Here is a 27,659-nt window from a genome sequence, read left to right on the forward strand (position 1 = left end):
ATAGTCATCGAACCAACCCTACTTAATTGTTCTTAGCACATGATCATCAGTATTAGGTAGGACCTAAATACCCTCTTTAAGGTAAAATAGCATAAACAATATAGACCCTGACTCTCCATTATGGAGAATGGAGATCATCCTGTCTCCAATTCTTGCGCTTCGCTTCCTTTTGCTTCCAAGAACCTCCTTACAACTGTCCATACATTTTTTCCATTCTTTGATTAGCATGTCTCCACTTCTTTGAGAAATCCGGTATGGACAGTTGAGATTCGTAGGATGACCTGGATGTATGTTCAAAACACGAAGGCTGCCATTCTGATACATCAAATGAGGCACACAATCCGTCGGGATTCTCTGTTGAAAAACATAGTAATAACTTCATAGTTAGCAATGATGTACTAGTTTTAGAAGTATGCAAAAGATGCACGGATGTCGTAATAGTAAAAAATCTTACCAGGGTATCTCCATGGTAGTTACTATAGTTCAACACGTGCACTAGTGGCACATATTGACCATAATGTTGAGGAGTTTGATTGTAGATATTGTAATTCTCAATATCAGTACAAAATCCGACCAGATGATTTTTCTCCTGATAAGTTAATTCAGAGCCATTGGTGTAGTGGGTTTTGTCTACCATCTTCTGCACATTCTTTGAAGAATGAAAATAAGCTGTCAATGGAAATAAGTTGTCAACTATTTTGAAATAAACAATATAAATTAGCTAATAACTATGTTTGAGAAACTCACATATCGGTGGAATTGGAGGCGTATCAACAAGGACCCAAATGTCCATATTGTCTTGCTTGATTTCAGGATCACCAAGATCCATTGTGACAAGCACACCCTCATCAAAACCATACATCTTGCAAAGTGCTTCCCATTTTTTGCAACCAAAATGGGTTACGCTCTCAGAATTGTATAGCTTTACTTCAAAATCCACACAATGATGGGTCCTTAGGTGAATTTTCTTTGTTTCGAAACTTTCATGGTCTTCAAAACCCATCCTCTCCAAGACATAGCGTCTTGCATGGCATGGGATAAGCTAGTCGAATTGTAAAAGATGAAAAGTACATGTTGAAATATTTGAAGTCGTGCTTAATTACGAAAAAATAACACTTGTCGTCGTTGCGTACCATTTCAACATCGAAGGTCTCCTCCAGCTTAATGCTGAAGCTCCGATCTTCGTCCAGGTGAGGCCTGTCGCACAGACCTCGGTCATTGTGGCACCAGTCGCACTCCCCCGGGAGACTTTCGTCGTCCGAGTACGACATTTCCTATGTTCATAATTAAAATATTAAACATCTACAATTAAATATATGTACTAAAAAACCTAAGTTAGATCATTATTATTCATCACGGGTTGACTATCGGTCTGTCTAGTCTTTTCTTGAAAACTCTCAACACGGGAATGAAGGAGAAGCTACCCCCATATATGGTGGAGACTCGACAGACTTAAAGTCAACCCGAGGACTCATATTGACATGGAGATTTGGCTAGTCTCACCTTGAGGTCGGAGGGGGTCGATGACGGGGATGACGGCGCGGATGATGGAGGGGGCTCCTAGATTTCTGTAAAAACAAAAACCCTATAAGCTATCAAGTAATCAAATGCATACGCCTTGCATAGTGCTCTCCAATTTTAGCATTCAAAGTAGGAGTACTTTTCCAATTCGAGTATTCAATAAGAAAAACCAAATCATAAAATAAAGTAGTATTCAAATTAGCATGCATTCAATTATAAGCAAAACTACATCATCTCTTGCGTCCATACATCGTCGAATATTATCACTAATACTCCTTGAATACTATCATACATATAGCATCGCTAATACAGCTAGAACCATAGCGCCCGACGGGCATCGACGCAGGCGGTGGACACCCAAAGAGAAGGAACCATCACAGGATCATAGCTCCAGTGAGATCCCTGAAGAACCTGCCAGGTATTGTCGAACCTGCCCTCCAACACAACCATGTAGCGACGGATGTGCTCGTCCTCCTCGCTGACACGCTGACGTACTACCTCCGCGGTGTCCGGAAACCTCGGCACCGTCACTGGCCCACGCGACCGCCACCAAACAAGGATCGGGTCAATGACGGGCTGGCTCCTCACCAACCTACACCCCCCGGAAGGTAGCACCTCCCAATACCAGCCCGGCGGAGTCCAGTCCCGTACATGGCCCCTTTGATCAAGTCATCCTCCTCCGCCTAGTCGACGAAGAGGATGCGGGATAGGCATTGTCGACGCCGATGCGGGAATAATTGCTTGAACTGAAAAAATAAACTATTTCTATTAATTTTCTTGCTAAAAATAAACTACTTCTATAGTAAAATAGAGTAGCTTTATTAAATCAACTAGTTCAACTACTAAGCACTTAATATAAATAAAATAAAGTAGTACTTACTAAAAATAAACTACTTCTATATATAGTAAAATAAAGTAGTTTTATTAACTCAACTAGTTCAACTACTAATTGAGCACTTACTATAAATAAAGTAGTTTTATTAAATCAACTAGTTCAACTACTAATTAAGCATTTACTATAAATAATCTAGTTTAACCAGTTGAACTACTAATTAACCACCTCCGCGGTGTCCGGAAGAAGAAAAAAAGAGGAGAAGAAGAAAGGATTAATAGAGGAGAAAGATCGAAGAAAAAAAAGAAGAAGAGAAAGAGGAGAAGAAGAAAGGAATAGAAGGAGAAGAAGAAAAATAGAATATTTTCTATTTTTTTTTCTTTCTCCTCTTTTTTCTTCTTCTTTTTTCCTCTTCTTATTTATTTCTCCTCTTTTTTCCTCTTCTTCCTCTCCTCTTCTTCTCGTTCTTCTTCTCCTTCTTCCTCTCCTTCTCTTTCTTCTTCTTCTTCCTTCTTTCCTTCTTCATCTTTTCTTCCTTTTCCTTATTTTACGTTTTCCTCTACACTAACCTAAAATGCACTAACCTAAAATCGATATCTACTAACAACCTAAATAAAAAATTAATACATATATAAAAAACATATATAAACAAAAAATGCTATGAACATTATATCCATACATACATAGCCACATCCATTCATCATATAGCTACCACATACATATATACATTATATATATGAAAAAAAATGCAATGAACAAAAAAATAATACAAATTATATGGAAAAAATGAAAGAGTCGTGGCGGCGGTGGCTCACATCGGGGGCAGCCGGCGAGGGCGACGGCGGGGGGCGACGGCGATGGCGGCGGGGGGCGGAGGGCGACGACGACGGCGACGGGGGCGGCAGAGGGCGACGGGGGCGGGGGGCGTAGGGCGACGGGCGACAACGTGGGCGGCGGACGGTGTCGGCGTGGGCTCGGGGGCACGGGCGATGGCGACGGCGGCGGGGCAGCCTGGCGGCGTCGAGCTCGCGGCGTCGTCGGGCGGGGGGCAACTGGCGATGAAAACTGAAAATTTTCACAAGTGTTTCTTATATAGTCGAAGCATTGGTCCCGGTTCGTGGCACCAACCGGGACTAATGCCACCCTTTAGTCTCGGTTCGTGACACCAACCGGGACCAAAGGTTTCTTTTCAGCAGGGCGGGAAGCAGAGGCCTTTGGTCCGGGTTGGTGGCACCAACCGAGACTAAAGGTGCGCAGTGGTCCGGTTCGTGGTACCAACCGGGACCAAAGGCCTTGCACATAGCGTGGTGGTGGGAGTTTAGTCCCACCTCCTAGTTGAGAGGGGCGCACAGTGGTTTATAAGCCCCACTGCCGCACCCCTCTTGAGCTCCTCTCCATTGCAGGCTTACGGGCCTAATTATGACTGCTATGCATGATTGGTCTACTGGGCCTTCTACGGGTCTGAATCCTGGCCCATGAATGGGTTTCTAGTCGTATTCAGGCCGTGGTGTCCCAATAGGTGGCATATTTTTTATTTTTTCCCTATTTTTAGTTTTCTTTTTTGCTTTATTTATTTTGTTTTGTTTCTACTTACAACAAAAAACTTATTTATTTTATTTTATTTTGTTTCTAATTACTTATTTATTTTACTTTATGATAATTCTTTTAGCTATTAAAGTTTCTAACAAAAAAATTCTTTATGAAAATTCTTTTTGCTTTTAATGATTTTGAACAGAAAATATTTTGATTATTTTAGTTGCATCAATTTTATATAATTTTAGTTTCAATAATACTAGAGGTTGCTTATAATGTTTTGAACAGAAAATACTTTGATAATTTTAGTTTCATAAATTTTATTTATGTTATTAAAGTCTATTTTATTTTATTTTGTTTTTACTTATATATTTTATTAAAGTTTATATTATTTTATTTCTAATTACTTATTTATTTTATTTTATGATAATTCTTTTTGCTATTAAAGTATGTAACAGAAAAGTCTTTATGAAAATTATGTGAACTCCTGACTTTTTGTGTGTTCAAAATGCACCATTCAAAGCCACATCATCAATTTTCAACCCTTTCTGACTTCATTTGTTATTTTTCATGCATTTACTGATTATTTTGAGCTATAAGACCCTAAAATTGAAAAGCATTTCAAATGAACTCTGAAAAGGTTGAAAGTTGGCATGGTATCATCATTTCATCCACATAGTATGTGCAAGAAAGTTGAGAGGGTTACGGCAAAAACTGGATGCACTTCGTGTACAAAACGGACAATCTCTTTCGAAGTATCAGGATTTCATACGGAAACTCGTCTGTTACAAAGGGATTTCATTTTTTTAAAACTTATGTGAACTCCTGACTTTTTGTGTGTTCAAAGTGCACCATTCAAAGCCACATCATCAATTTTCAACCCTTTCTGACTTCATTTCTTATTTTTCATGCATTTACTGATTATTTTGAGCTATAAGACCCTGAAATTGAAAAGCATTTCAAATGAACTCTGAAAAGGTTGAAAGTTGGCATGGTATCATCATTTCATCCACATAGCATGTGCAAGAAAGTTGAGAGGGTTATGGCAAAAACTGGATGCACTCGTGTACAAAACAGACAATCTCTTTCGAAGTATCAGGATTTCATACGGAAACTCGTCTGTTACAAAGGGATTTCATTTTTTAGAACTTATGTGAACTCCTGACTTTTTGTGTGTTCAAAATGCACCATTCAAAGCCACATCATCAATTTTCAACCCTTTCTGACTTCATTTGCTATTTTCAATGCATTTACTGGTTATTTTGAGCTATAAGACCCTGAAATTAAAAAGCATTTGAAATGAACTCTGAAAAGGATGAAAGTTGGCATGGTATCATCATTTCATCCATATAGCATGTGCAAGAAAGTTGAGAGGGTTACGGCAAAAACTGGATGCACTTCGTGTTCAAAATAATATAAACTTTAATAAAATATATAAGTAATTAGAAACAGAATTATCATAAAATAAAATAAATATATAAGCGCACTACACAGTTCTACAGAAAGTTGTATCAGGATTTCATACGGAAACTTGTCTGTTACAAACAGGCATTTCAAATGAACTACAAAAAGGATGAAAGTTGGCATGGTATCATCGTAATAGTTGTGGAGAGAAAGTCTTCACTTTTTCTTCGCTTGTGTCATTTCCTTATTGCGCCGTAACCATGGATAATCTTCATCATTTATCAGGATGCTTGGGTCAGCCTTGACTTTGAAGGGAGGAATTTCATGAAACTTTTCATAATCTTCGGACATGTCTGTCTTGCCCTCCACTCCCACGATGCCCCTTTTTCCTGAAAGAACTATGTGGCGCTTTGGCTCATCGTATGATGTATTCGCTTCCTTATCTTTTCTTTTTCTCGGTTTGGTAGACATGTCCTTCACATAGATAACATGTGCCACATCATTGGCTAGGACGAACGGTTCGTCAGTGTACCCAAGATTGTTCAGACCCACTGTTGTCATTCCGTACTGTGGGTCTACCTATACCCTGCCTCCTGACAGATTGACCCATTTGCACTTAAACAAAGGGACCTTAAAATCATGTCCGTAGTCAAGTTCCCATATGTCCACTATGTAACCATAATATGTGTCCTTTCCCCTGTCGGTTACTGCATCAAAGTGGACAACGTTGTTTTGGTTGGTGTTCTTTTGATCTTGGGCGATCGTGTAGAATGTATCCCCATTTATCTCGTATCCTTTGTAAGTCAATACATTCGAAAGTGGACAACGAGTACAGCTCATCACAAATAGTGTTGTCACCTCTGAGACGTGTTTCCAACCAACTGCTGAAAGTCCTGATGTGTTCACATGTAATCCAGTCGTCGCACTGCTCCGGGTGTTTGGAGCGCATACTGTTCTTGTGTTCATCGACATACGGGGTCACCAAGGTAGAATTCTGTAGAACTGTGTAGTGCGCTTCAGACCAAGAATATCCGTCCCTGCATATTATTGAGTCCCCTCCAAGCGTGCCTTTTCCAGTCAGTCTCCCCTCATACCGCGATTTAGGGAGACCTATCTTCTTAAGGCCAGGAATGAAGTCAACACAAAACCCAATGACATCCTCTATTTGATGGCCCATGGAGATGCTTCCTTCTGGCCTAGCGCGGTTACGGACATATTTCTTTAGGACTCCCATGAACCTCTCAAAGGGGTACATATTGTGTAGAAATACAGGGCCCAGAATGACAATCTCGTCAACTAGATGAACTAGGACGTGCGTCATGATATTGAAGAAGGATGGTGGGAACACCAGCTTGAAACTGACAAGACATTGCACCACATCACTACTTAGCCTTGGTATGATTTCTGGATCGATCACCTTCTGAGAGATTGCATTGAGTAATGCACATAGCTTCACAATGGCTAATCGGACATTTTCCGGTAGAAGCCCCCTCAATGCAACCGGAAGTAGTTGTGTCATAATCACGTGGCAGTCATGAGACTTTAGGTTCTGGAACTTTTTCTCTGGCATATTTATTATTCCCTTTATATTCGACGAGAAGTCAGTCGGGACCTTCATACTAAGCAGGCATTCAAAGAAGATTTCCTTCTCTTCTTTGGTAAGAGCGTAGCTAGCAGGACCTTCATACTGCTTTGGAGGCATGCCGTCTTTTTCGTGCAAACATTGCAGGTCCTCCCGTGCCTCATCTGTATCTTTTGTCTTCCCATACACGCCCAAGAAGCCTAGTAGGTTCACGCAAATGTTCTTCGTCACGTGCATCACGTCGATCGAAGAGCGGACCTCTAGGTCTTTCTAGTAGGGTAGGTCCCAAAATATAGATTTCTTCTTCCACATGGGTGTGCGTCCCTCAGCGTCATTCGGAACAGCTAGTCCGCCGGGACCCTTTCCAAAGATTATGTGTAAATCATTGACCATAGCAAGTACATGATCACCGGTACGCATGGCGGGCTTCTTCCGATGATCTGCCTCGCCTTTGAAATGTTTGCCTTTCTTCCGACATTGATGGTTGGTAGGAAGAAATCGACGATGGACCAGGTACACATTCTTCCTGCATTTTTCCAGGTATATACTTTCAGTGTCAGCTAAACAGTGCGTGCATGCGTGGTATCCCTTGTTTGTCTATCCTGAAAGGTTACTGAGAGCGGGCCAATCGTTGATGGTTACAAACAACAACGCATGCAGGTTAAATTCCTCATGTTTGTGCTTATCCCACGCACGTACACCGTTTCCATTCCACAACTGTAAAAGTTCTTCAACTAATGGCCTTAGGTACACATCAATGTCGTTGCCGGGTTGCTTAGGACCTTGGATGAGAACTGGCATCATAATGAACTTCCGCTTCATGCACATCCAAGGAGGAAGGTTATACATACATAGAGTCACGGGCCAGGTGCTGTGATTGCTGCTCTGCTCCCCGAAAGGATTAATGCCATCCATGATTAAACCAAACCATACGTTCCTTGCGTCACGTGCAAACTCAGCCCAGTACTCTCTCTCTCTTGATTTTCCTCCACTGCGACTCGTCGGCGGGTGCTCTCAACTTCCCATCTTTCTTACGGTCCTCACTGTGCCATCGCATCAACTTGGCATGCTCTTTGTTTCTGAACAATCGTTTCAACCGTGGTATTATAGGAGCATACCACATCACCTTCGCAGGAACCCTCTTCCTGCGGGGCTCGCCGTCAACATCACCAGAGTCATCCCGTCTAGTCTTATACCGCAATGCACCGCATACCGGGCATGCGTTCAAATCCTCGTACGCACCGCGGTAGAGGATGCAGTCATTAGGGCATGCATGTATCTTCTGCACCTCCAATCCTAGAGGGCATACGACCTTCTTTATTACGTACGTACTGTCGGGCAATTCATTATCCTTTATCAGGCACAGCATTCTCTGGCTTCGACTGCAGCAATTCCAGTACGGTACCGAGCTTTGTGTTGCCATCTTCGCAATTGGGGTACAACCCTTTTTTGTGATCCTCTAACATGCGATCAAACTTCAGGTTCTTCTTTTGACTTTCGCATTGCGTCCTTGCATCGACAATGACCCGGCGGAGATCATCATCATCGGGCACATCGTCTGGTTCCTCTTGATCTTCAGCAGCTTCCCCCGTTGCAGCATCATCGGGCACATCGTCTGGTTCCTCTTGATCTTCAGCAGCTCCCCCCGTTGCAGCATCACCGTATTCAGGGGGCACATAGTTGTCATCGTCCTCTTCTTCTTCGTTGTCTTCCATCATAATCCCTATTTCTCCGTGCTTCGTCCAAACATTATAGTGTGGCATGAAACCCTTATAAAGCAGGTGGGTGTGAAGGATTTTCCGGTTAGAGTAAGACTTCGTATTCCCACATATAGGGCATGAACAACACATAAAACCATTCTGCTTGTTTGCCTCAGCCACTTCGAGAAAATTATGCACGCCCTTAATGTACTCGGAGGTGTGTCTGTCACCATACATCCATTGCCGGTTCATCTGCGTGCATTATATATAATTATGTGTGTCAAAAGTAAGAAAATCAGACAAGTATCTATCTAAAGTAAGAAAATCAGACAAGTATCTATCTAAAGTAAAAAAATCAGAAAGAAGATAAGAACAAGAGGCTCACCACGGTGGTGTCGGCGACGAGATCGGCGCGGGCGATCGACGGCGGTGAAAACGGGGACGGGTCGTGACGGACCGCTAAATCTAGACAAATCTCAGGAAAAATGGAGCTCCGAGGTCGAGCTTCGAGAGGAGAAAGCTTAACTAGTGTGGCTCGGGCATTTCATCGAACACCTCATGTGCATAGGAGGTGGGCTAGAGCACCCAAATGCCCTCCCCTCGCCGGTCAGAAAAAACAGAGCACCGTGGAGTGCTCTGCCACGGCGGTGGGTATATATAGGCAACTTATTTGTCCCGGTTCGTGACAGGAACCGGGACTAAAGCCCCCCCTTCTGTACCGGTTCTAGGCACGAACCGGTACCAATGGCTGTGGGCCAGGAGCGCGGCCCATTGGTCCCGGTTCGTGCCTAGAACCGGAACAAATGGATCCAGACGAACCGGGACCAATGCCCACGAGGCCCCAGCCGGCCCCCTGGGCTCATGAACCGGGACTAATGCCCCCCATGGGTCCCGGTTCGTGAAGAGCCGGGACTAATGGGCTGGCCAGGCCTGAACCAAAGCCCTGTTTTCTACTAGTGATACATTGGTTCTCAAAAACTGAGGGAAATACTTACGCTACTTTGCTGCATCATCCTTTTCTCTTCATAGGAAAACCAACACAGTGCTCAAGAGGTAGCACTCACAAGTAGAAAAATGTAGTAAATGTTCAAAATATGGTAGGCTGGCACCAAAGACGGCCAGAACCTGGCATCTGGCATGTAATTATCTATGTTGACTATAGAAAAAGTTTCGAGGCCAACGGACGAACGAGCCTTGCACACCCATCAGAAACCGGATGTGTTCCCTCTCAAAAGCTAGAACCTTCCTGGGAGATGGTCCCGTTTCAACACAACCTCCATGAAGTTTTCTGCAAAACACACTCTCCTCCATGAGCCATATGATGACCCGCGTCAAGTCCCGTGATTTTCTTGGTGGCCTAGCCTTGGCTTCTAATGTGGGCCCTCCCTCCCGTTTGGATGCATAGGGCCTAGTCATGGATAAAATATCACATATAGAGACTTTCATCACATTTGCCACCATAATTTCATGTGGCAGCATGTCAGATCTTGAATTCTATCATTAAAACCTACAAATGCAGTAAATGGAAAAAAATATGGAAGGCCAGAACCTGGTATGTTCCATGGGACGACCTCTGTTGACCTTAGGAGAAGTTTTGAGGCCAACAGAGGAATGAGCACTGCAATTCCTTCACAATCCGGACATGATCCCTCTCGAAATCTAGATCTTTTTGCGAGATGGTGCCTTTTCACATAGCCTCTGTGATGGCTTCTGCGAAATGCTCTGGAATTTTTACCACACCCTCCAGGGCCCATATGATTACATCGTACCAGGTCCCATGAATTTTAGGCCTCACATGAATTTTCATGGATTTAAAATGGCAGAAAACCTCACGCTTGCGGCCTAGCCTTAGCCGCCGGTGTCGGGGTCTCCCTCCTCTTTGGATGCATAGGGCCTAGTCAGGAACCAAACAAGGATTTTGAGCCCATTTCCGACCGTGATTTCATGTGGCCGTAGGTTAGATCTTAAATTTCCGACCTTAAAGCCCTAGAAAAGCAGTAAATGTCTGGAACATGACAGGCAGACCCTGAAAAAGGTCAAGACCTGCCATGTGCCATGGAATAAACTCAGTTGACCATAGAAAAGGTTCGAGAGTAACGGAGGAACGGACCCGCAAACCCTTCACTAACCGGACGCGCTCCCACTCGATAGCTAGATCCTTCCCGCGAGATGGTTGGAACTGCTTCGCCTTCTGCATGGGGTCCTAACATGGATATACAAGGGTTGTGTAAATAGGACAAAGCTAATAAACAACTTTGAAGTAGGCAAATGACGTTAAAAAAGAGACGTGAAAACAGAGGGTAAAGAAAGGGAGGGGATTAAGTGGTGTGGAATTCTAATGGGAAACAATGGGTGCGAAAGATATGGGGGAGAGCGTGTGTCACGAAGCTGTTACATGTCCAGGGCTTAGCCGATCGTGTTGTCGATGCCAAATGTTTTTGCCACCTTTGTCAAACTTGCTATCTATGTCGAGTGTGTTTTGTTTACGCTTGGCAAATGACACACTTTACCGAAGACCAAGTATACGCCGAGTGATTTTTGTATGATACTCGGCATAGAGGTTGTATGCCGAGCCTCTGATAATTTACACTCCGCATATGACAATACAATAGGCAATTTCTCCCTTAGATAGTGAGGTCATGCAAAGTAGTATAAATGTTTATTTTTCCAAGTGTTTAATTACTATAGTATACACAACAATGTTCTCGTGTGCCAACTCTACGAATGTTCTGTCGTTTATGAGAAATCAAACATATATGGTACGTACAATCCCTAATCAATGCTACCCGCAAAAAAAATCCCAATCAAAGTTATCATGTTTTTTTTCGAGAAATTTCAATCTATTTATTTTCAATCGTAACAGTATAAAGAGTAACAGAGATAATAAAAATTACAACCATGTTCCTGAACCACCTAGCCAGGTGTTGCATGTTTGGCGGGAATCGAGATAATTTAACAGGGTAAAAAATGGAAGAAGAAAGAAAATATCGGGAGTATAGTTCCAAGTTGAAATCGAAACTTGCGAGGAGGCTCTGTTCTTGGCACGGCAAGAACTTATGCTCCAGCGAGCAGCGGCGCGTCGTGCTGCCGCTCCATGTTCGCGAAGGCCTGCCCCGCCTTGGCCCAGTGCAGCACCTCGCCGTCCAGCACGCTGCCCACCTCGCCGACGTGGTTCCAGTTGCTGCTGTTGCTCGAGGTCTCCCCGCAGCCCAGGTTCTCCGACACGTCCAGCACGTCACTGTAGTCGCCGGCGCCGAACCCGGCGTCGTCGTCCACGCCCTCCATGCCGCCGCCGAACTGGCCATACAATGGCGCAGCGTTCGCCGCGCCGAGGTCCTCGACGAACCTGCTGCCGTAGTCAGCGCACACGGGGAAGAGGGCGAAACCGCCGGCTGCTTCGGACCGAGGCTGCCGTCAACCTCCGCGGCAGGGGGCTTACGGTCATCCTCTCCCACGTCCGGCAATGCCGCCGTGGCCGTGTCGGCGGCAGCCATAGGCTTGTGCGTGGTCGGGTCGATGCCTTGCTGGCGGAGCTTCTTCTGATGCAGCTGCTCCAGAAGCTCTTGATCTCGTTGTCCGTCCAGCCCGGCAGGTGTGATACGATCTGTGGCCACCTGCAACTGCAAGCACACAGGCATGACGCGTCAGCATGTTATCCCAAATCTTTCAGCCCACTCACTCTCCTTGAACGCGAGCACTGCAAAAATTAATGTCCGCGTGATCGCAGGCACATGCACCAGCCAAGTACGTACTAGGATGAATGAATCGGCAGCAGGTGAGGTTCAAAAAGGAAGTACAAATTGGCAAGTAATTTCGAACGGAGGGAGTAGCAGTAGATTGTAAACTTAACTGGGGAACACGAGTACATGACCGCTCGCTCGACGCGACCAAGTCTACGCCTAGCTACAAGTTACCTGCGCAATGCATTCACGAGTACATGACCGTACGTCCGCGCAATGCATTCAGATCATATCAATTTCGCAGTGCGAAAATCGATCGAGCTAGCAGAAAGATTTGGGACAAACGTACCGAATTACTGATGCGTGTGTGCTTGCAGGTGGTCTCAGATCGCGTCACACCTGCCGTGCCGTACGGACAACGAGATCAAGAACTTCTGGAACAGCTGCATCAAGAAGAAGCTCCGGCAGCAGGGCATCGACCCGGCCACGCACAAGCCCGTGGGTGCCATGGCCACCGCGGCATTGCCGAACGCCGAAATGGAATACCGTAAGGCCCTTTCTGCGGTGGTCGACGGCGGCCTCGCTACGAAGCAGCCGGCGGTGTTGCACCCGTTCCTGGTGTGCGCCAACGACGGTGCGGCAGCATTGTACGACCAGTTCGGCGGGGGCGAGGATGGCGCGGACGACGATGCCGGGTTCGGCGCCGCCGACTACAGCTACATGTTGGACGTGTCGGAGAACCTGGGCTATGGGGAGAGCTCGAGCAACAGCAGCAACTGGAACTACGGCGGTGAGGTGAGAAGCGTGCTCGATGGCCGGGTGCCGGTGCCGCACTGGGCCAAGGCGGAGCTGGAGCGGCCACACGACGCACCACGGGTGGAGCACAAGTTTGCGCTGCCCTGCCCAGAACAGAGCCTCATTTCGACTTCAACTTGGAACAATACTTCTGACTTTTCTTTCTCCCTCCACTAGACCGCAAGTTGGTGCTACATCGGGAGTTCGAGCAGTAATTTGTAGCACAGAGCAGTACCATTTTTATAGGCGCATTGGTTTGCTTTCTGTAGCATGCGGAGCAGGTAACGAGTAATTTATTAGAGCACCTACAGTTGGCTCTTCAAAACAGCTCTATACTTCCGGATTGACCGGCAGCTCTCATATCTAGCCCAAATTTAGTATGGATATGAGAAGGCCTGAACATGACTGGATGCGTCTGTTAAATTGGATCCGATAGACATGACCCATCATAAATTGCACTAAATTGACTAAGTCCATCAAATTTACTGTCCTCATCCAATGGTCGTGCCCTAATCGTTGTTGCCCTCCATCCTTGCTCCTGATCCGCTCCACCACCCCCATTCGCCGCCCTAATGTCGTAGCTGGGTACCCCATCCCCCACCGGCACGACGGACGTTGCCTCAGCATCGTTCGTGGGGCTCCCGTCCCTGGCGACGAGCTGCAAGCCGGAGAACGTTGCCCAGATGGAGCGGCGAAGGAAGCAACCCGATAGGGAAGTGATGGCGCAGGGAGTTCCGGCCAAGGATGATGTGGACGACGACGAGGATATGTCCCCTCTGCTACGCCTGGTCGCCCCGGACCCATCCACCCTACCGCCAACAATGAAGGCACCGTCCACCCTTATATCCCTTTGTTTGTTATATTCGCTTTGCCATTTGATTGATTAGCTGCATTCGCCATTGAAAGAATTAGTTGCATATTTTGTTAGTTTATTTGGAATCATGATCATTTTAGGAAGACGGTATGGAATATGAGTTGGGGGATCCAAATTGTCCTACACTTGATATTGGGGGGACATCACATACTAGGAAGAAAAAACAGCAAAGTACCAAGGCAAGAGGTCTAGCATTCACGACATTTGAGGATATTTTGTTGGTCAAATCTTGGTTGACCACAAGCATGGACCCTATAGGTGGCACGGAGCAAAAGGGCAACAGGTATTTGAAGATCCACAAGCACTATCATGAACACAAGGAATATGTGAAGTCGCATTCTACCATTGCCACCCGCAATGTGATCTCTCCAACATGGATGTTCCACCATCCCAGAAAATGTGAACAAGTTTGTCGGCCACCGTCCTTTCGTGCTTGGCCGGAATCAAAGTGGGATTGAAGTCCAAACTCACATAAGTTGAATTGCAAAGTTTGTCATAATTTGCATTGCTAGCTTCTAATTTCGGATTCTCATGGTTACTTTATTGTTTAATAGATGGTGCTGGCCGGCACTTTGTTTCAAAAAGTCGAGAAGAAGTTATTCCGTTTTATCCATTGTTGCATTATATTGAATGCCTAACCAAAGTGGAATCAAGTTGTGCAAGACATCAAAAAAGGCACCAAGAGGTTGAAGACAAATGATGGCTCAAACTCACACCAATCTATTCAAGTGGATGACGAAGAGGAAGAAGTTGTAGGAGAGAATGGAAGAGCCATCGTGCCAAATAATAACTGGCAAGTCATGGGAACCAAGTGGGGGAAGGGGAGGGCCACCCGGACGACAAAAATGTCCACCACATGGACAAAAAATTTATCCACAAGGGAGAACAAGAAAAAGAGGTATAAGCTCATGTTGTATGCGCAAAAAAAAGAATGAATTGGGACCGAGAGAAGGTGAATAACAAGTTGTGAATTGGAAGCAACAAGTTGTAAATTGAGAGGGAGAAGATTGAGTTGGAGAAAAAGAAGTGTTACTCAAATGGGTGCTCGAGAAGGTTCGGACTTTTGGATCAATAGAGCATGAGAAGAAGAGGTTGCAACTTGTTTGAGACATGAAGAATTTGAGAATAATGTTGGCGGATACTAGCCTCTTGGACGAGCAAGCAAGAAAGTCGCTTGAAGAGAAGGAGGAGATCAACAAACATACGGAGTACCAGGTGGCGAGAGCGACGATGGCATTAGCAAACGCAGAATGGGTGGTGGCTGCAACAGAGCAAGTGGCAGGGATGGCATCTGGCGAGTGATCCATCAAGTTGGCCAGACGTGGCACGGACTTGAATTTCATTTTAATTAGCATGTCTAGGTTGTTGAACTGTGATTTATTTTGTTTTGTTGCATTGTTGAATTGTAGTGAATTGGTGTTGTATGATCCACGTACATCGATTGCATGGATTTGAGGGTTTAAATTTGAGAAGTGTGGTTGTCTGACAGGATATGTGAGGGGGCGTCTTACGCTGTGAACGGACGCGTTCGAACACATCTGCGAACGTTTAGGGGGTCGGATTCGCCAATTCCGGCTATATGCTCTTCGCATGTACAAATGTGCATATTTTCAGGGCAGTTGCAAATCATAGGGAACAAACTGCATGTGCGTGGGTTTCATCAAAATTTACATCAACCTGTTTAAAGGGATGGATGTACGCTTGTCCCCCGTGTGAAAGAAGGATCAAACTCTCCCCGAGTAAATGAAAAGTGGTGCATGGAGGACCAGATAGGAGAAACGGACAAGACTGACAACCGAGGGCTAGATGGTCCTCCATGCACCATCTTTCATTTACTCGTGGAAAGTTTGATCATTCTTTCACATGAGAGACAAGCGTACGTCCATCCCCTTAAATTCTCAGTATATCATGTTTGACAAATTCCGCCGCCGCAAGCTGTGCCGAACAAATTCTGCTCGTGCCGACACTTCGCCTGCCAACTCCTCTACATCACGTAACTGACGAGTGTTGCGTGCGTAGGCGATCGATTGATGCTTCGGCACTTATTTTTTCTGCACCAATGAGCCGTCTCAAAGTACCCACGGAGGTTCCCACGAAGAAACTAAAATTTTCAAGGTCGGCATCAGAAATGAAGGATTTCATGGTAAGCAAGTGGTTTGCATGATTTTCATGCACCTAAGGTTCTTGCTGCAACTCCGGAATATTGTTGGTTTTTGTCGTGTGTGGCTTACATAGATATATTGCAATTTGACAAGATTATTTAAAGGTCGTTGAAACCGGTGTGCGTGCCTTTTCACCGGAGTAATTATGGCTCCGAGTGAGACAAGCATGATGGGAACCTTGGTGCAATCACTGAATTAAAACCATGATAATAAAATATCAACCTTGTAATGAAAACAACATGTGCATCAACTTCTTTCCATGGCAAAAATGCCAATAGCTTAGCCCTAGCTAGAGAGTTCAGAGGCACAAAAAAACAAATAGAAGTGATCTCATTAAAGTTTTTGAACACAGTACAGACTCACCTCTATGAACGCACATGCACATCCTATCCCTATGAGCATCTTCGAAAGACTGAGCCGATATATCATCTTGAAATTTACGAAGTCACCGTAGGCACCTCATCGTCGACGGGAACGTCTCCTCCCACTGAATGCGCATCGCCGAAAATCCTGAAATAAATTTAAAAATAAATGCGAGCACTAGGATTTGAACCCTGATAAGCTGAAGATAGCACAATCCCTCTAACCATCCAACCACAGGTTGATTCGTGTGATCTCATAAAAATTGCAGTGTTCTTCAGTTGCTTCACTCAAACTTCATATGACATCATACAATCCAGATCACCTACATTAATTAACCAATAGAAAGAATACATAACACCCAATCAATTTGCTGTGAACAAGTACAAGAGATATATAGTCTAAAGAAAAAGAGGCAGCCTAGATTGGGTGAGCTAGCTAGTCATCAGTGCACGGCTTGGTTTGGTTTAAGGGCAACCAATTGGAGCATTCATGCATGTCTTGATCAACTAGCCCTCCTCCGACCACGGCACGGAACGACTTAATCATGCGGGTTACTCATGCAAGACAAGTGCACATCACGCCATCTGTTGCGATGGCAACGGCTAGAACACTGCACATGCATGCACCAATCTCTCCGTAATTTCTCTATAAAAATACTCCGTAAATATATACTTATAGTATTATTTTTTCTACGGTTGTAGTTATAGTATATTATTAACTGTTAATTTAATATGTCTGATTAGTATGTTGGCAATAAGCCATGCATGTGACGGTGGCGACCGGCTTGAAGGCAACCAGGTCAAGTCTGTAGCGTGTGTGTGCACTCGAGTCCGGCACGTAGGGCAAAGCCGGTGGCAAGTTGTAACATACCAAATTTTCAATTTGAAATGTTATACATATATCATTCATGCATATCATATTTTATTCCATTTCGTTTCGCGATCCTCGAAATCCTAAGCAACTCAAGGACCCTCGGAGAGAGAGTTGGGGATTTCCTTGTTTTCATATTTGAGTTTTATCAAATATTGAAACGAGGAATTTTGGTTTTAATTATTTTTCTCTTTGAAAATATTTCATATTAAAATATATGAGAGGAGATAATATGACTTCTTCAAAATAAAATAAAATATTGGAGGAAAAATATTAAAATCACATATTTGATTTTATTCGGAGTTTATTGCTATTTTATTTGAATTAGAAAAATTGCATGTTTTCCAAAGTTGCATTTTAGGGCCAAGAAAATGTTCATCTCGTTCTAAATATTTTATTTAGACGGCGAAAATTTGTTTTGACATTTTTAGTTTTTTATTTTTATTACAGGATTTTAGTTCGTCGAATTATTTTAAAAAAAAGTTTCCTCCGCCGACTGGCCGAAGCACAAGTCAGCCGGCCCACCTCCCCGCGGTCTCCTTCCAGAGAACAGGAGCGCGCACCGCCCGCGAGGCCGAGTCCGGCGGGACTCTTCCTCCCCGCGCCGCTTGCCCCCTCGCCAAGCAAGCACCCCCCTCTATAAGTACCCCGCCCCGCCCCATTTCCGCCACCACCACTACAGTCCCGCAGCCCCGCCTCGCCGGACCTCGCTGAAGGTAAAGCCGCCGTTCGTTTTTTTTTAAAGAACCGATTCGGGGTTTTTTAGGAAACCCTAAGTTTTTTTAATAGAACGGTTCGCCGGTTTTTCTCGGTTTAGTTATTTAGCGGACATTCGTCCGTACGTTCATTTTAACGAACGGTGTTTCACTCGTTAGCCGCAGACAGCGAATGTTCGTTCATTAGCCTGTTCGTCAGTTTTTCTTTTCTCGGATTTTCCGCGATTATTTTCGATCGTGATTTCTGATCCGATTTTCGTTTTAATCTATCTTTTCACTCGTTTGTCGGAATCAGGCGATTCAAGCGCCTAGATCTTCGTCTCGAAACCCTCTTTCTGTTTAATCAACTTGAACAAGGTTTTGATACTGTAAAATTTAACTTTAGTCCAGAATAGTAAACGGACCTTGTTTCTTTCGCAGTTTGAGTTTCGTTGCCCCGTTTGATTTAATTCTTTTTGCAAACCGGAGTTCTTAAGTTGGACTTTCTGGTTAGACCTTCTTATTTGAGTTTTATCCATGCTTCTTTGCTTGATTGCTTATGTATGCTATTGTTTGTTTGCGATAGAAACACCCGAAGTGTGAAGCGTGCTACTTCGAATCTTTAGGTTTTGCGGATCATCAGCAAGGCAAGTAACACTTTGATCATACCCCTTTATCACCCAGTTTTTATGCATTAGCTCCAATCCTCAAACATTGCATGATTAGGATGTGATTAACTTGTGGGTTGGGAAGTAGTTAATGAGGTAGAACCTATTGCCCTGTTATTATCAAACCCTTGGGAGTTACTTTTACGTATTGCTTATATTGCTATGCTATGCTCGTAGACGTGGTTTGGATGAGTGAAATCCTTGACAGATGTGAGAATTTTAATTAATGGTTCAACTTAAGGTGGCAGCTTGAATACACATCTGGGTGGATTGTTTGTCGGGCACCTGGAGAATCCAGTGTTGTCCTAGGATATCCCGGAGTACCCGTGTGATAATCCTAAGGTCCTCCATCCAGGCTCAAAGGGAACTGAGATATTTCATGCTAGAAACTTCCGTGTGCAGCCACCTGCTATTATGGGCTCTAGCATAGCTAAGTAAGTTACATGAGCTCTCGAAGAGGTGGATCAGCAGGTAGAGGGATGTAGGTTGGTATGGTCTGCCTGGAGTAAAGAGTAAATGTTTCTGAAAGACTGTGTCTCGGTCATCCGTTTCTCAAACACCGTGTAGTGCGAGAAATCCAACGGAGGAGATCGGGTCTTGTGGGGAAAAGTGCACAAACCTCTGCAGAATGTACAATCTAATCATGGTTAGCCGTGTCCCCGGTTATGGACAATTCTTGAGTATCTACTACTTGGATTATCATATGTATCTCATCACCCTAAATTAATATTGTTGGGTTGATAATTACTTTTAATTGGGATTGAGTTGGAGGAACCTTCTCAATGATGTTTCAACTACCATGATAGTTAAAAAAATCTATTCCTTTGTTGTAGGGAAAAATTGGCTTTTCGCAAAAACTATAACCATAGAGCTTTCCACCAGCCCAATATGCATGTAGTGATAGCATTATTCTGTTCTTAATCTACTGTGTTATATTGCCAGCATATTCCATGTGCTGACCCGTTTTCGGGCTGCAACATATTATGTTGCAGACTTTTTAGACGAGGAGTAAGGTTCGTTAGGTCGTTGCCGTGCAACTTAGCTATGTCGTTGGAGTTGATGGACTCACTTTAGCTTCCAAGCCTTCCGTTGTTATCGTATTAGATAGCCTTAAGCCATATTTATTGTAATAAGTTCTCTTTTGAGACATTCAATGTAATAAGTGTGTGATTGCTACTCTGTTACAAATCCTTCGAGTACTGTGTGTGTCAGCATTATCGATCCAGGGATGACACTGAAGCACGGAGACTTGACCGTTTGAGGTCGGGTCGCTACAAGATGGTATCAGAGCATACGCTGAGTGTAGGACACGACCACTAAGCTAAAGCCCTAGATCACTATTCTCTTCTCATTTCTGACTCCTCTTCATTTTCTACTCTTTAGGATGGCAGACGCAAGGAACAAGTTTGCACAACCGGATGAAGACGCACCTTTAGGACGACACTTGAAGGAAGTCACTAGGTACCTGAACATAGAAATACCAAGCTTCATCGGGACTTGCAACGCCACTTTACCAGAAGAGGAGCGATGGATGATTCAAGTTCAAGTTCCAGGAAGGACATTCACGCCAGTCACTAAGCCATAGAGTTTTCCTTTGATACACCAACCTGGAGTCTAGGAAGAGTATGGCAGCTCACATCACCATGGGACGCATTGGAGAAGTTTACCAAAAGGAGCTTAAGGATACTATCTACCAGATTTGTGGGCGCCGAGATGAGCAATGGGAGATGATCAAGCACCAGGAAAGATAGATCAATTGCAGCTTTCATCCAGGAGTTAAACCAGCACATTCATCGCCAGGTAGAACCAGATGTGCGCAGGCATGATAGATCTGAAGAAGGCGATGACAAGGATCATGGAACTAGAGGAAGAACTCAAGGCTACACGCGAAGATTATGAGGAAGAAATCGTCGTACTAGTGGAGAAGAATGATGATCTGGAAAGGAAGCTAGGAATATTAATGGGAGACCCCGCACCAGGAGAAGAAGACGAAGAACCCAAGGAGATTCGTCCGGAGGACTACATCATCATCGACGACACCGACTCGGACCCCGACGATAGCGATGATGACTATGAAGATGAAGCTGGAGCAGACATCATGGAGTCCTTCGACCGATCAATATTTTTAGTAGACCACCACATCAGCAGTAGTATTCCACCATATATATAGTATAGTCCGAGCACTTTTGTAACGATAGTTAGATCGATTGTATGCCCTTGCTTGATTGATTGAGTGAAATGATTGTGTTTGTCTCATGTGCATATGGGTAGTGTTTCTCTCATTAGACATCATTCTATTCTAATCTCTTCCCTCTAAACCCATGAGATGCCTCCTGAGACATGACCCCGGATTTACCTTCCCACCGGAGCTCACTCAGTTGATCCAGCAGCAGAATACCCTGATGCAGTTGTTAGTTCAGAACCTAAGGCAACAACAACAACAACAACCCACCACCACCACCACCAGTTGATAACTTAGCCCATTTTCTGAGGTTGCAACCGCCGGTGTTTTCCAGTAGTACTGAAGCCCATAGTAGCAGATGATTGGCTCCGCAGGATTGGAAGGAGAGTTAACCACTGTAGGATGTACCGATGCTGACAAGGTGCGTTTTGCCGCACATCAGTTGGATGGACCACCAGCCTCATGGTGGGAGAATTACATTCACCTACCCTATAGCCACTGTTACATGGGACCAGTTTCCAGCAAGCTTTCCGCACACCCATGTCTCAACTGGAGCTATGAGTATAAGAAGCATGAGTTTCGCAACTTACGCCAGGGGAACCATACTGTGCTCAGTACGCGGATGAGTTTAGCAAGTTATCTCGCTATACCCCTGACGATGTGGCCACAGATGCCGCAAAGTAGGAGAAGTTATGGAAGGGCTGAATGATGAGATGAGCATGCAGTTGATGGTGGCAACATTCAACAACTACCAGGAGTTGGTAGATAAGGCTCTTATTGATTGAAGGGAAGAGCAGCAGATTGAGAGCCGTAAGAGGAAGTATGGACAAGGAAGGATATAATTCAGGACTCAGCAGAAGCCTCGCCTAACCCCGAACTCGGGAGGACTTCTTCATAACCATGGAGGCCACAACCACAATGGAGAAAGTACCCATAATCATACCGGCCCAAGGAATGGGAATGGGAATGGAGCAAGCAACAATCAGAACCGTTCCAATCCAGCCACACCCGCCAAGAGAGATCTAAGCCACGTTACATGTTTCAAGTGCGGGAAGACTGGACACTATGCCACGGAGTGCCCTGAAGCGAAGAATGGAAACGGTAATGGGAGCGCTGGGAAGAAGCCCAATCCATTCAACAAAGGACAAGTGAACCACGTTAATGTGGAGGAGGTTGAAGAGCAGCCAGACACGGTTATTGGTAAGTTTTTGGTTAATTCTTTTACCGCCCTTGTTCTTTTTGATACTGGTGCATCGTATTCATACATATCAAAGGGATTCGTGGATAAGTTTAAATTACCAACCCAAACCCTTAGGACCCCTCTATTAGTAAGTTCACCTGGAGCAGAGTATATGGCTAGTCGATGGTGCGACCAGATACCCTTAACCATTGGTAGCCATATTTTCCCGTCCGACCTAATAATCTTGGAGTCACAAGGATTGGGTGTGATATTAGGCATGGACTGAATGTCAAAGTATGGAGGAAGCATTGACTGCGCTAGTAAGTCGATTTATCTCACCACCCCGGAGGGAAAAAGGATTAAGTATGTATCTAGGCATGCGCCTAGGAGTAGCCAAGTAAATACCCTCACGGGAATTGTTCAGGAGGAAGTGCCTGTAGTGAAGGATTACCCGGATGTTTTTACAGAGGAATTACCAGGCATGCCACCAGATCGAGACATCGAGTTTTTGATAGAACTGTTGCCAGGCACCGGGCCTATATCAAAGAGACCCTACCGGATGCCCGCAAATGATCTGGAGGAGATTAAGAAGCAGATCAAGGAGTTATTGGAGAAAGGTTACATTCGACGGAGTTCATCACCATGGGGAGCCCCAGTGCTTTTGGTTGAGAAGAAGGATAAGTCTTTAAGAATGGTTGTTGATTATCGTGCGTCAAATGAGGTAATGATCAAGAACAAATACCCACTGCCGATGATCAATGATTTGTTTGACCAGCTGCAAGGAGCTAAGGTGTTTTCAAAGATCGATCTGTGATCAGGATATCATCAGTTGAAGATTCGAGAGAAGGATATACCAAAGACAGCATTCACCACACGGTACGGGTTGTATGAGTATACGGTCATGTCATTCGGACTGACTAACGCCCCTGCCCATTTCATGAGCATGATGAACAAGGTGTTCATGGAATATTTGGATAAGTTTGTTGTGGTGTTCATAGATGATATAATGGTATACTCGAAGAATGAGGAGGAGCACAAGGAGCATTTGCGTTTAGTTCTCGAGAAACTCAGGGAACACCAGTTGTATGCCAACTTTAGCAAATGTGAGTTTTGGTTGAAGGAAGTCGGATTCCTTGGACATGTTATATCAGGAGAAGGTGTAGCAGTAGATCCTACCAAGGTTCAGTCAGTTATTGAATGGTTGGCACCCACTTCAGTTAGCGAGATCCGCAGTTTTCTTAGACTCGCAGGATACTATCAGAGATTCATTGAGAATTTTTCCAAGATTGCGAAGCCAATGATGGAGTAATTGAAGAAGGATACCAAATTTAAATGGACGGAAGAATGCGAGTCAATTTTTCAGGAGCTAAAGAAACGTTTGACGACAGCCCCAGTACGGATTCTGCCGGATATACGTAAAGAGTTTCAAGTGTATTGCGATGCCTCTCGCCTAGGACTTGGAAGTGTGCTTATGCAAGACGGAAGAGTTGTTTCGTATGCCTCGTGACAACTAAAACCGCATGAATTGAATTATGCCACGCATGATTTGGAGTTAGCAGTTGTAGTGCATGCGCTCAAGACTAGGAGACATTACCTTATTGGAAATCGTTGTGATGTGTACACGGATCATAAGAGTTTGAAGTACATTTTCACACAGAAGGAGTTGAACCTTAGGCAGAGGAGATGGTTGGATCTTATAAAGGATTATGATATGAAGCTTCATTATCATCCAGGCAAGGCCAATGTCGTAGCCAACGTTTTGAGCCGGAAGAGCTATGCTAATACCATAATAAGCACGGGATTGCCAAAGGAGTTAGCAAAGGATCTCAGGGAACTTCGATTGGAGATTGTTCCTAGAGGTTTTGTTGCAACAATGGAGGTTCAGTCTACATTGTTAGGAAAGATTCGAGAAGCTCAGAAGGATGACAAAGAGATTACTGAGATAAAAGAGAGAATGGGCAAAGGAAAGGCCAAAGGTTTTCGTGAGGATAAGCACGACACCTTATGGTTTGAGGACCGTATTTATGTTCCCAATAACACAGAGATCAGGAAGTTAATACTTCAGGAGGCTCATGACTCACCATACTCGATACACCCCGGAAACACCAAGATGTATTTGGATCTGAAGGAGCGTTTTTGGTGGACTGGTATGAAGAAAGATATTACCGAGTATGTAGTCGTATGTGATGTATGTCAGAGAGTGAAGGCTGAACATCAAAAGCCAGCAGGATTGTTACAACCTATGCCAATACCCGAATGGAAGTGGGATAAACTTGGCATGGATTTTATCACCGGATTACCCAGGACCAAATCAGGATATGATTCTATATAGGTAGTAGTTGATCGCTTGACCAAAGTGGCTCACTTTCCCAGTGAAAACCACCTATACAAGTGCGAAGTTGGCCAAGATATACATGACCAGGATCGTATGTCTGCATGGAGTTTCAAGGACCATAATATCAGATAGAGGAACACAGTTTACCTCAAAGTTTTGGCATCAACTACACCAGACTTTGGGAACAAGGTTGGAGTTCGGTACAGCATTCCACCCGCAGACGGATGGACAGACCGAGAGAGTCAACCAGATTCTGGAGGATATGTTGAGAGCCTGTGCGCTAGATTATGGATCTAGTTGGGATGACAATTTGCCCTACGCGGAGTTCTCATACAACAATAGCTATCAAGCCAGTTTAAAGATGGCACCGTTCGAAGCCCTGTATGGACAAATGTGCAGGACACCGTTGTTATCGGATGAAGTTAGAGACAGTCTGTTGTTTGGACCAGATTTGATCAAAGAGTCTGAAGAAAAAGTTAAGTTGATTAGAGATAGACTGAAGATAGCTCAGTCCAGGCAGAAGAGTTATGCAGACTCAAAACGCAAGGAAATAACCTATGAAATTGGAGATAGAGCATATCTACGAGTGTCACCCCTGCGAGGAGTGAAACGTTTTGGAGTTAAGGGAAAATTAGCCCCGAGATTTGTAGGACCGTACCGAATTTTGGAACGTATGGGAGAAGTTGCCTACAAGTTGGAGTTACCTGAAGGACTGTCAGGAGTTCATGATGTGTTTCATGTTTCCCAATTGAAGAAGTGTCATGCTGAGATGGCCGATATACCACTAAGAGATACGGTGCCGTTCGAGGCGATTCAGTTGGACAATGATCTGACCTACGAGGAGAAGCCAGTCAGGATTCTTGAATTTGCCAGCCGAGTCACCCGCAGCAAGGTTATCAAGTTTTGCAAAGTTCAGTGGAGTCACCATACCGAGGATGAAGCCACCTGGGAACGAGAGAATGATCTTCGCAAGGACCACCCACACCTATTTTCTAGCCAACCCGAATCTCAAGGGCGAGATTCATCTTAAGGGGGGGTAGGTTTGTAGCATCCCAAATTTTCAATTTGAAATGTTATACATAGATCATTCATGCATATCATATTTTATTGCATTTTGTTTCACGATCCTCGAAATCCTAAGCAAGTCAAGGACCCTCGGAGAGAGAGTTGGGGATTTCCCTGTTTTCATATTTGAGTTTTATCAAATATTGAAACGAGGTATTTTATTTTATAGGATTTTTTTAGTTTCGGCGAAATTATTTAAAAAAAAGTTTTCTCCACCGACTGGGCCGAAGCCCAAGTCAGCCGGCCCACCTCCCCGCGCCGTCTCCTTCCAGGAGAACGGGAGCGCGCCGCCGCCCGCGAGGGAGTCCGGCCGGGACTCTCCCTCCCCGCACCGCTTGCCCCCTCGCCCCAGCAAGCACCCCCCCCCCCCCTATAAGTACCCCCCCCCCCCCTTGATTTCCGCCACCACTGCCGCACCCCGCCGCAAACGGAGCCGCCCCGCCTTTGCGGCGCCGCCGCCGCTGCCACGCCGCCCCTGCCATCCGCGCCGCCCCGCGCCGCCCACCGCCGCAGCCCCGCCTCGCCGAAGTCGCCGCCCCGCCTCGCCGGACCTCGCCGGAGGTAAAGCCGTCGTTCGGTTTTTTTTTAAAGAACCGATCAGGTTTTTTTAGGAAACCCTAAGTTTTTTTAATAGAATGGTTCGCTGGTTTTTCTCGGTTTAGTTATTTAGCGGACGTTCGTCCATGCGTTCGTTTTAATGAACGGTGTTCACTCGTTAGCCGCAGACAGCGAATGTTCGTTCGTTAGCCTGTTCATCAGTTTTTCTTTTCTCGGATTTTCCACGATTATTTTCGATCGTGATTTCTGATCTGATTTTCGTTTTAGTTTATCTTTTCGCTTGTTTGTCGAAAACAGGCGATTCAAGCGCCTAGATCTTTGTCTCAAAACCGTCTTTCTGTTTAATCAACTTGAACAAGGTTTTGATACTGTAAAATTTGACTTTAGTCTAGAATAGTAAACGGACCTTGTTTCTTTCGCAGTTTGAGTTTCGTTGCCCCGTTTGATTTGATTCTTTTTGCAAACCAGAGTTCTTAAGTTGAACTTTCTGGTTAGACCTTCTTATTTGAGTTTTATCCATGTTTCTTTGCTTGATTGCTTATGTATGCTATTGTTTTTTTTGATAGAACACCCGGAGTGCGAAGCGTGCTATTTCGAATCTTTAGGTTTTGCGGATCATCAGCAAGGCAAGTAACACTCTGATAATACCCCTTTATCACCCAGTTTTTATGCATTAGCTCCAATCCTCAAACATTGCATGATTAGGATGTGATTAACTTGTGGGTTGGGAAGTAGTTAATGAGGTAGAACCTATTGCCCTGTTATTATCAAACCCTTGGGAGTTACTTCTACGTATTGCTTATATTGCTATGCTATGCTCGTAGACGTGGTTTGGGTGAGTGAAATCCATGACAGGTGTGAGATTGTTAATTAATGGTTCAACTTAAGGTGGCAACTTGAATACACATCTGGGTGAATTGTTTGTCGGGCACCTGGAGAATCCAGTGTTGTCCTAGGATATCCCGGAGTACCCGTGTGATAATCCTAAGGTCCGCCACCCAGACTCAAAGGGAACTGAGATATTTCATGCTAGAAACTTCCGTGTGCAGCCACCTGCTATTATGGGCTCTAGCATAGCTGAGTAAGTTACATGAGCTCTCGAAGAGGTGGATCAGCAGGTAGAGGGATATAGGTTGGTATGGTCTGCCCGGAGTAAATAGTAAATGTTTCTGAAAGACTGTGTCTCGGTCATCCGTTTCTCAAACACCGTGTAGTGCGAGAAATCCAACGGAGGAGATCGGGTCTTGTGGGACAAAGTGCACAAACCTCTGCAGAGTGTGCAATCTAATCATGGTTAGTCGTGTCCCCGGTTATGGACAATTCTTGAGTATCTAGTACTTGGATTATCATATGTATCTCATCACTCTAAATTAATATTGTTGGGTTGATAATTACTTTTAATTGGGATTGAGTTGGAGGAACCTTCTCAATGATGTTTTAACTACCATGATAGTTAAAAAAATCTATTCATTTGTTGTAGGGAAAAATTAGTTTTTCGCAAAAACTATAACCATAGAGCTTTCCACCAACCAAATATGCATGTAGTGATAGCATTATTCTGTTCTTGCTCTACTGTGTTATATTGCCAGCATATTCCATGTGCTGCCCGTTTTCGGGCTGCAACGTATTATGTTGCAGACTTTTTAGACGAGGAGTAAGG

The 27,659-nt window shown here is 44.6% G+C and overlaps 2 pseudogenes; one reads left to right on the top strand and one right to left on the bottom strand.

Moving 5' to 3' along the window:
• Positions 1 to 11,412: 11,412 nt before the first annotated feature.
• Positions 11,413 to 12,440, bottom strand: LOC125533069 (annotated as a pseudogene).
• Positions 12,441 to 12,493: 53 nt separating this feature from the next.
• On the top strand, positions 12,494 to 13,202 carry LOC125533070 (annotated as a pseudogene).
• Positions 13,203 to 27,659: the final 14,457 nt, after the last annotated feature.

The sequence above is a fragment of the Triticum urartu genome, chromosome 1, assembly GCF_003073215.2.
Source record: "Triticum urartu cultivar G1812 chromosome 1, Tu2.1, whole genome shotgun sequence".
NCBI classification, from domain to species: Eukaryota; Viridiplantae; Streptophyta; class Magnoliopsida; order Poales; family Poaceae; genus Triticum; species Triticum urartu.